This window comes from Poecilia mexicana, unplaced genomic scaffold (assembly GCF_051168715.1).
Source record: "Poecilia mexicana isolate PSO_F unplaced genomic scaffold, ASM5116871v1 scaffold_8, whole genome shotgun sequence".
Classification (NCBI taxonomy): domain Eukaryota; kingdom Metazoa; phylum Chordata; class Actinopteri; order Cyprinodontiformes; family Poeciliidae; genus Poecilia; species Poecilia mexicana.
Genome location: NW_028263377.1, coordinates 27,520,392 through 27,528,072, shown reverse-complemented (window position 1 = coordinate 27,528,072; position 7,681 = coordinate 27,520,392). Strand labels below are relative to the sequence as shown.

At 44.3% G+C, this 7,681-nt stretch overlaps 1 long non-coding RNA gene across 3 annotated transcripts; it reads right to left on the bottom strand.

Moving 5' to 3' along the window:
* Positions 1-5,719: 5,719 nt before the first annotated feature.
* On the bottom strand, positions 5,720-7,681 carry LOC148158171 (uncharacterized). 3 transcript variants are annotated; one of them, XR_015763960.1, is made up of 6 exons: positions 7,467-7,681; positions 6,767-6,876; positions 6,560-6,677; positions 6,316-6,383; positions 6,126-6,241; positions 5,720-6,026 (listed from the first exon to the last, which is right to left on the bottom strand). It is a non-coding gene; the product is annotated as an uncharacterized LOC148158171 (long non-coding RNA). The 3 variants fall into 3 exon arrangements; XR_015763961.1 differs by having other exon boundaries at positions 6,767-6,855; XR_015763959.1 differs by lacking the exon at positions 7,467-7,681 and having other exon boundaries at positions 6,767-7,452.

Sequence of the window (7,681 nt, the reverse complement as noted above, 5' to 3'; positions counted from 1 at the left end):
TCTGATTTTTGTTGATGATGGCTTCCAGAAAAACATTGCCGAGTCAGCAGACAGAAGGTTTCTGCTGGAGGAGCTGCTGTTTGGGCTGAGCAGAACCGGCCGGGTGGAGCCGCTGGCACCGGCTGGAGCCGCTGGCACCGGGCGGAGCCCCTGGCACCTGGTGGAGCCCTTGGCACCAGCTGGAGCCCCTGGCACCTGGTGGAGCCCCTGGCACCTGGTGGAGCCCCTGGCACCTGGTGGAGCCCCTGGCACCGGGTGGAGCCCCTGGCACCTGGTGGAGCCCCTGGCACCTGGTGGAGCCCTTGGCACCGGCTGGAGCCCCTGGCACCGGCTGGAGCCCCTGGCACCTGGTGGAGGCCCTGGCACCTGGTGGAGGCCCTGGCACCGGGTGGAGCCCCTGGCACCTGGTGGAGCCCCTGGCACCTGGTGGAGCCCCTGGCACCTGGTGGAGCCCCTGGCACCGGGCGGAGCCCCTGGTACCTGGTGGAGGCCCTGGCTCTTGGTGGAGCCGTTGGCACCTGGTGGAGCCCTTGGCACCAGCTGGAGCCCCTGGCACCTGGTGGAGCCCTTGGCACCTGGTGGAGCCCTTGGCACCTGGTGGAGCCCTTGGCACCAGCTGGAGCCCCTGGCACCTGGTGGAGCCCCTGGCACCTGGTGGAGCCCCTGGCACCTGGTGGAGCCCTTGGCACCGGCTGGAGCCCTTGGCACCGGCTGGAGCCCCTGGCACCGGCTGGAGCCCCTGGCACCTGGTGGAGCCCCTGGCACCTGGTGGAGCCCCTGGCACCTGGTGGAGCCCTTGGCACCAGCTGGAGCCCCTGGCACCTGGTGGAGCCCCTGGCACCTGGTGGAGCCCCTGGCACCTGGTGGAGCCCTTGGCACCGGCTGGAGCCCCTGGCACCGGCTGGAGCCCCTGGCACCTGGTGGAGCCCCTGGCACCTGGTGGAGCCCCTGGCACCTGGTGGAGCCCCTGGCACCTGTCGGAGCCCCTGGCACCGGGCGGAGCCGCTGTACCTGGTGGAGCCGCTGGTACCTGGTGGAGGCCCTGGCTCTTGGTGGAGCCGTTGGCACCTGGTGGAGCCCTTGGCACCGGCTGGAGCCCCTGGCACCTGGTGGAGCCCCTGGCACCTGGTGGAGCCCCTGGCACCTGGTGGAGTCCCTGGCTCTTGGTGGAGCCATTGGCACCGAGGACTGCCTAAAATTCCCATTGTGGATCCAGAAAATTATCCCAAAATTAAAGATTAGAATGTTTCATTGTGTTCATTGTAGGGTCTGTAATTAATTGCTCGCATTTACATCAACAAAATAAATTTTCAATTCAGAAACAGTCTTTATTGCTACGTTATGGAACAAATAGACGGGTTACATGTTTTATAGTTTTTAATCTGTTCAAGATCTTCAAAGAGTTTCAGGAAGTCCTGGTCATTCATGGAGCTTCTTTGGAAATGTGGACTCTGGATGCTGATATTAGCATCAGCTGCTACATGTTAGCATGCTACTTTAGGCTAACGTAGCTTTTCTGATAGTTAAACTCCTTTTTGCACAACTTGAACACAACAATAGTGTTTTCCGGTGTCCATTCAGGTTGGTCAGAAAGAGAAATTAACCCCATCAGGCCGAGAGAAGTGGCTTCGTTCTCGCTGCTGTTGGCGGATGTAGCCTGTGCGTCAGATTTGTGGTTGTACCAGAAATGCATGAAAGCAAAGGTTCCGGCAGAAAACCGATGTATGATTTAAATAAAAAAGGAAAAAAGCAGATTAACATTTTTAACACATTAAAATCTATGTAGTTACTTAATCAAAGTTAACGTTAACATGCATTTAATTACTCATATCCCTAATTAAATGCATAAATTTATGTCAAAATCAGTCTGAATGCAGAAACAAAGATTTCCACTGTGCTCTCTTCTGTCTGCTTGGTTCTGGAGCAACATTACAAACCGACTTTCTCCTCTTTCTGAAACAGTCGTGAAATCGTTTCTGACACGGCGCTCCTGGATTTTTGGTTTTTTCTTATGATCTCAAAAATTTCTAAAACAACTAAGAACCGAAACTCCATCTGTCAGCATTATAAATGAAATATTCTGTTGAACTGTGCATCTCTACTTTTTATCACCAGTTTTTGCATTTTTATTTCCAGGTTTTAAAAACAGGAAGATCAACAGATCTTAGATCCTTGAGTTTTGGAAATATTGACTTTTAAAGTTTATTAAGGGTGTTTAAACAATGTGGGATGAATTTTTAAAATGATAGAAAATCAAATATTTTCTGTCTCCAGAGTTTAAAGTGTCAGGAAGCTCCAGAGAACCAGGAGGTTCCTCAGAACAAAGCTCCAGTTTTCTGCCTGGACAGAAGGAATATTGTCCTGGTGAGTTTCCCACAGCGTCTTATCGGTGAGGAAATGAGGCTCCGCTCACATTACTGACGTCTGATTCACCTCCAGAAAAACCCGCTCCGCTTTCTGTCAAAGAACCAACGCAGAAAATACTTTAACAGCAACAAAGAGAACAGGAAGAGTCTCAGTTTCCTGATGATGAATCACGTCTGTCAGGAAATATGAAAACATGCTGGGATACAAGAGATTAATTAGTGAGAAAATTACAATTCTGTAAGAACCAAAAATACTCAGTTTTCTCTGAAGACTGAAATATTTTACAGAAATCAAATTTAAGCTTCTTAAGAAGCAGAAAAAAACTTTCCTTTTTAAAGTGTCATAAACTGACCAGGCGTTTCACCATGCCAACAAACCAAACGGGTCCAAACCAGAGGGGTCCAAACCAGACGGGTCCAAACCAAATTGGTCCAGGCCAGTGTAGGAATAAGGCACTGGACTGGACCCGTCTGGTTTGGACCCGTCTGGTTTGTCGGCTCAGCTTAAGACAAACTAACAGTTTAAATTGGTCCTCAGAGCGTCGTCTTTATGTTTCTGTGAAAACTGACATTTCGGTGTAAATTTGTTGCCATGTCTGGCCTAAAAGCGCCTCAGTGCTGCCCCCTGTGGGTTGACCGGTGGCTCCTGCAGTTGAATTTTCCTTTTGGTTCCAACAGTCAAATAATCCCAAACATCCTGGGGCCGTAAAGCTGAATCCCTAAAGTAGCAGCCACTGTAAAGAAGCTGTAGCTACCCCATAAATACTGTTTTTATCCCCTTCTCCTGATGGATACTTTTGTACGATGAGGTCATGTTGATCCTTTCTAAACTTTTGTAATTTTTAATTTAAAAAATCCTGGCATGCATTTTATCGTTGGTGTGTCACTTTTCAGATCTGAATCAGTATTTCAGCTGGATTGTCAGAACATGAAACAGTCTCATTGTCCCAGTGGTTAACTTTCTGCTTTTATTATTAGTTCAGATAATCATTTCTGTGTTATGTAATTTTATGAATTGGATTCCAAATCCAGCAGCTGTGATTTCTACCAAAGCTGAGAACCTTTTGCTTCAGGCTGTGATTACCAGATCAACATGTCTGGTTTCCTTATTGATGCTTAGACATCTTTATATTTACCGTTCAAACACAGTAATGCTGACCTTAAACAGAACGTGAAACAAACCGTTCCTCTGATTCTGTTCTTCTATGTGCAGCAAACCGCAGAGAGAACATGCAGCTCTCATTCTGACCGTTCCTGTTTGTGTGAGAGGAAAACTTCTGGTTAAACTGGAGCACAAGCAGCTTCACATCACAGAATATCAGAAATATGGACAAATTTCCCCTCCTGGAAAGTTAAAATGTTTTTTTACAACCCTGGTTTCAAAATCCAACATGTCTGCTGTATGCATGAAATGAACCAAATGTGCCATTTTTTGGGGAAAATTTAAGATCATTTTCCAACTCTGACATTAAATTCCAACATGGCTGCCACGTTCATCCTGATAGCTGCATTAACGACAGTTTGTCATAAAATCAGCACTTTCTGTTTGACTAACATTAGAAAAAATGTTTTGCAGTATTACTGAAACTCTGATATTTAGTCAGTTTAGTCATCCAACATTTTGAATTCATCCATTTTCTTCCACCTTTTCACCCCGGAGGGGGGCGTCTCTCCAGAGGTCAGCGGACAGGACGGCAGTCCATCGCAGACTGAATTCAGATTTTTATTCACTCTCAAAGTGGGATTTAGCAGTAAAACTGGCGTTTCTTGTTCTTTCCTTGTTATCAGAAGCAGATAATCCAAGGATCTGTTATTTTTTGTTCTGGACATTTGAGTCGTTAAATATTTGAGCTGTAAAACTAGAAATCAATTTTTGGTTTTTCTGTTGCTACTTCTTCTAGGAGACACAAAAACCCCGTGGAGGTTTTCCTGCTGACAGCTTTTCACGTTCTGAGTTGACTTCCAGTTTTCCTCGGTTGAATTTGGATCAGAACATTTTGTCTCTGATCAGCAGCGCAGACAGAAGGAAGCAACCTGGGATGATTCGGTGACGGCTCATCCTTCCTGCTGGTCAGGAACAATGGAGACAGGAAATAGAAACTGTGGCAACCAGTGAAAACACAGCACTGGCTGCCACTTCCTCGGTTCTACCAGAACCAGAACCGGGACCCTGGAGGGCCCGGATGGGTCCGTCAGACTCAGACAGGACGTCCTGTCTTCAGACGAGGCTCAGCAGGAAGAGGCAGAGCGAAATGAGCCGATCAGACTGAAATCACGTTGTTTTGGGTAACTTGTGATGCAGGTCAGTTCATGAGAAACCAGCTGAAGACAGCAGGAGCTGAAAAACAACCAACCAGGGACCTCTAGTGGCAGCAGAGGGAAATGACAGAACTACACGGTGAATTAAACAGATGAAGACCTTCAATCAGCCTTTTTGAATTAAAACTGTCAGCATAAAGTTTATATTAATTTATTTGTGACATTATGTTTCATAAACCAGACAGAAATCATCATCAGAGATACAGGTAAAAATCCTCTGTAAAAATGTTTCAGTGTGAAAGTTTTCTGGTTTATAATTTACTGTTAAAGCTGCAGTTTGCAATATCATCATGAAACATGGTGGCAAATGGCTGCTGTCGGGATCAACCCAAATGAGCCATAGAAGGAAACATACCTGGCGATGCAAACAGCTGCCTCCGATCTGTGACATCGTTCACTAGTGAACAGGAAGAAATGCCTTCACCCAGGAGGAAAATCCACAGACGCTTACAGTCGATCTTTAAACGGATTTGAAAAGGACGTAAGAACTCTTCATGTGAATAACAAGGTTCTGGTGACTGGCAGAGTAAATGTAGCTGCTCTACCTGAGCAGGTGTGTCTTTCTGCTCTACTGTGACAGATTTTCCAGGCAGAAACCAGAGTGAACTGAACCTTTGGTCCCGCCCCAAAGCGGTCCTGATCGGGCCGGGCCAGCGGGAAATGTCCTGGTGACCCGATGGCCGGTCCGAACACCGGTTCTGCTGGCGGGTTTCTCTTGGTGGGAAACACAACTGCACAGTAAAAACTGCTGGGTTAAAAATAACCCAATACGTAACCCAGCGCTGGGTCAAATATGGACCGACCCAACGCTGGGTTGTTTTAACCCAACTGGGTTGGGTTGAGGGTTTGACCCAGCACATTGGGTCATGGCAACTAACCAAACGTTGGGTTAAATTGACTTGTTTAAATTGGTTAAACTGACCCAAAATTGGGTTGAAATTCATAACCCAACACAAGGGTTATTATACCACTATAGTTGGGTTAAAAAAAATTATTTTAAATTTCACTATATAAAAACAGGATTAAAAGACATATGAATTTAAAGCTTCTTTTATTTCCACATGATACATATATAGAGCCAGCAATTTCATTTACAAAAGTTACAAAACATAAGTAGTTAAATCACTTCAATTCATTTGGCTACAACTCCAGAAGTATCTGTTACTCCATATTAGAAAACATTTAATGAAAAAAAGTCTGTTTTAAAGCAAACTACAAGTAAACCTTTCAGCCATTAAACAAGGAGCATTTTTAACGACACTTTAGCATTTTGCCTGTCTCCCTGCATGAGGACATACAGGTTGTCACATTTTGTAGATGGACCACCAGGTTTGTCCCAACCTGATGGAGAGAGAAGACAGAAAATAACAGGCCATTAGTGATGAACTTATATAAACAGCAAACAATTTGAGCATGATTCAGAGATGAATGTTGACTTACAGGCTGGATATCAATGAAACCCTCTGAACTTCCAGGTTGATGGATCTGAAACTCTTCTCCCAAATGTGTAAGTAGGGAGGAGCACTGGCAGCAGCTGCAGGGCTACATCATCTTGTCTGCATGGGAAACATAAGCTTGTGTTAAAATGTTAAATGTTAACAGTTTATAAACATCTCTTGAGCTTCAATACCTTAAGGGAGAAAATTCATGTTGTTGAGAAGACGGCCGCTCCTTTCTCTTCTTGGCCATACAAAAGATCTTCGTTGAGAACAAGAGAGAGAAGCACAAAAACAGGCCTTTAGTGAATTTAAAGGTAAAGAGATACATTCTCAAAAACTAATTTCTGACTGATTCTAGTTTAACACAAAACCTCACTATTGAATGTGATGCACTTAAACAATCTGAGCATTATTCAGAGATGAAGGTTGACTTACAGGCTGGATATCAATGAAAACATCTGAATTTCCAGGTTGATGGATCTGAAACTTCTCCCAAATTAGTAAGGTGGAGCAGGAAGGGGTACTGGCAGCAGCTGCAGGACTACATCATCTTCTGTATCAAACATAAGTTAGTGTTAAAATGTTACAGTAACTAAAAAGCATGACAACATTTTAGAGAACATTTCTTCTGAGCTTCAATACCTTGAGGGAGCAGACTCATGTTCTTGGTCATGCAGAAGGTCTTCGTTGAGAACGAGGAGTTTGGGTTTCGCTTAATTCTCCTGAAGATCCTGGATGTAAAATTACAAAATCTATCAGAAAAGACAAAATCACAAATCAAACTTTAATGACTGAATTAAATCTTATAGCTGTCTCCACTGCAAATAACTTGTAATTAGCCAGCAATTTCAAATGTTCAGAGTAATTTTATGTTCCTAAAAATAAATATAGCACTTAATAAAATAAAATGACATATAATTTAATTTAGAAGTAAAACTTAACACAAACTTAGTGCTGAATAACTTTCAGCACCAACTTTAAATAAATGTATTTGTAATTAATACCGTAGTAACAATAATAATAAAATGAGCAAACATTAACATTAGATATTGTCTTAGTTTTGCTTTTAATTCGTTGCCTAAAACCAGCGGGAGTTTGAAAGCAATGTGCCGGGAGACGGTCGTTCTCTCTCGGCTTAACGAGCCGCTCCGCCCGGTCAACTGACAGAGGGCGAGACGAGCCGGCGGCTGGAGGGGAGCGATAAGTGCGAACACGTCCGAGCATGTTTGTAATTAAGCTATATGTTAATAAACCGAGCGCATAATTCAGGTTTACACAACTAATTTATCGCCTAATAACTTTGCAAAAGTTATTTTATTTTCAAAAAGCATAATATACCCACATTATTAAAGCTCTTCTCGCTCTCCTCCGCCATTACTGCTGGTGTTCGAACACGTAGCCTCAGCCCGCTAAGGATGCGCGCGCATATTGCAAAAATCAGGGGACAAACCGTCAACTACCTTTTCTTTTAAAACTAAATCGATTTTTAAAAATTTGACTATGTTAAGTTACGAACAAATATGATTGAGGTTATATTAAAAACTGAATTTAATTTAC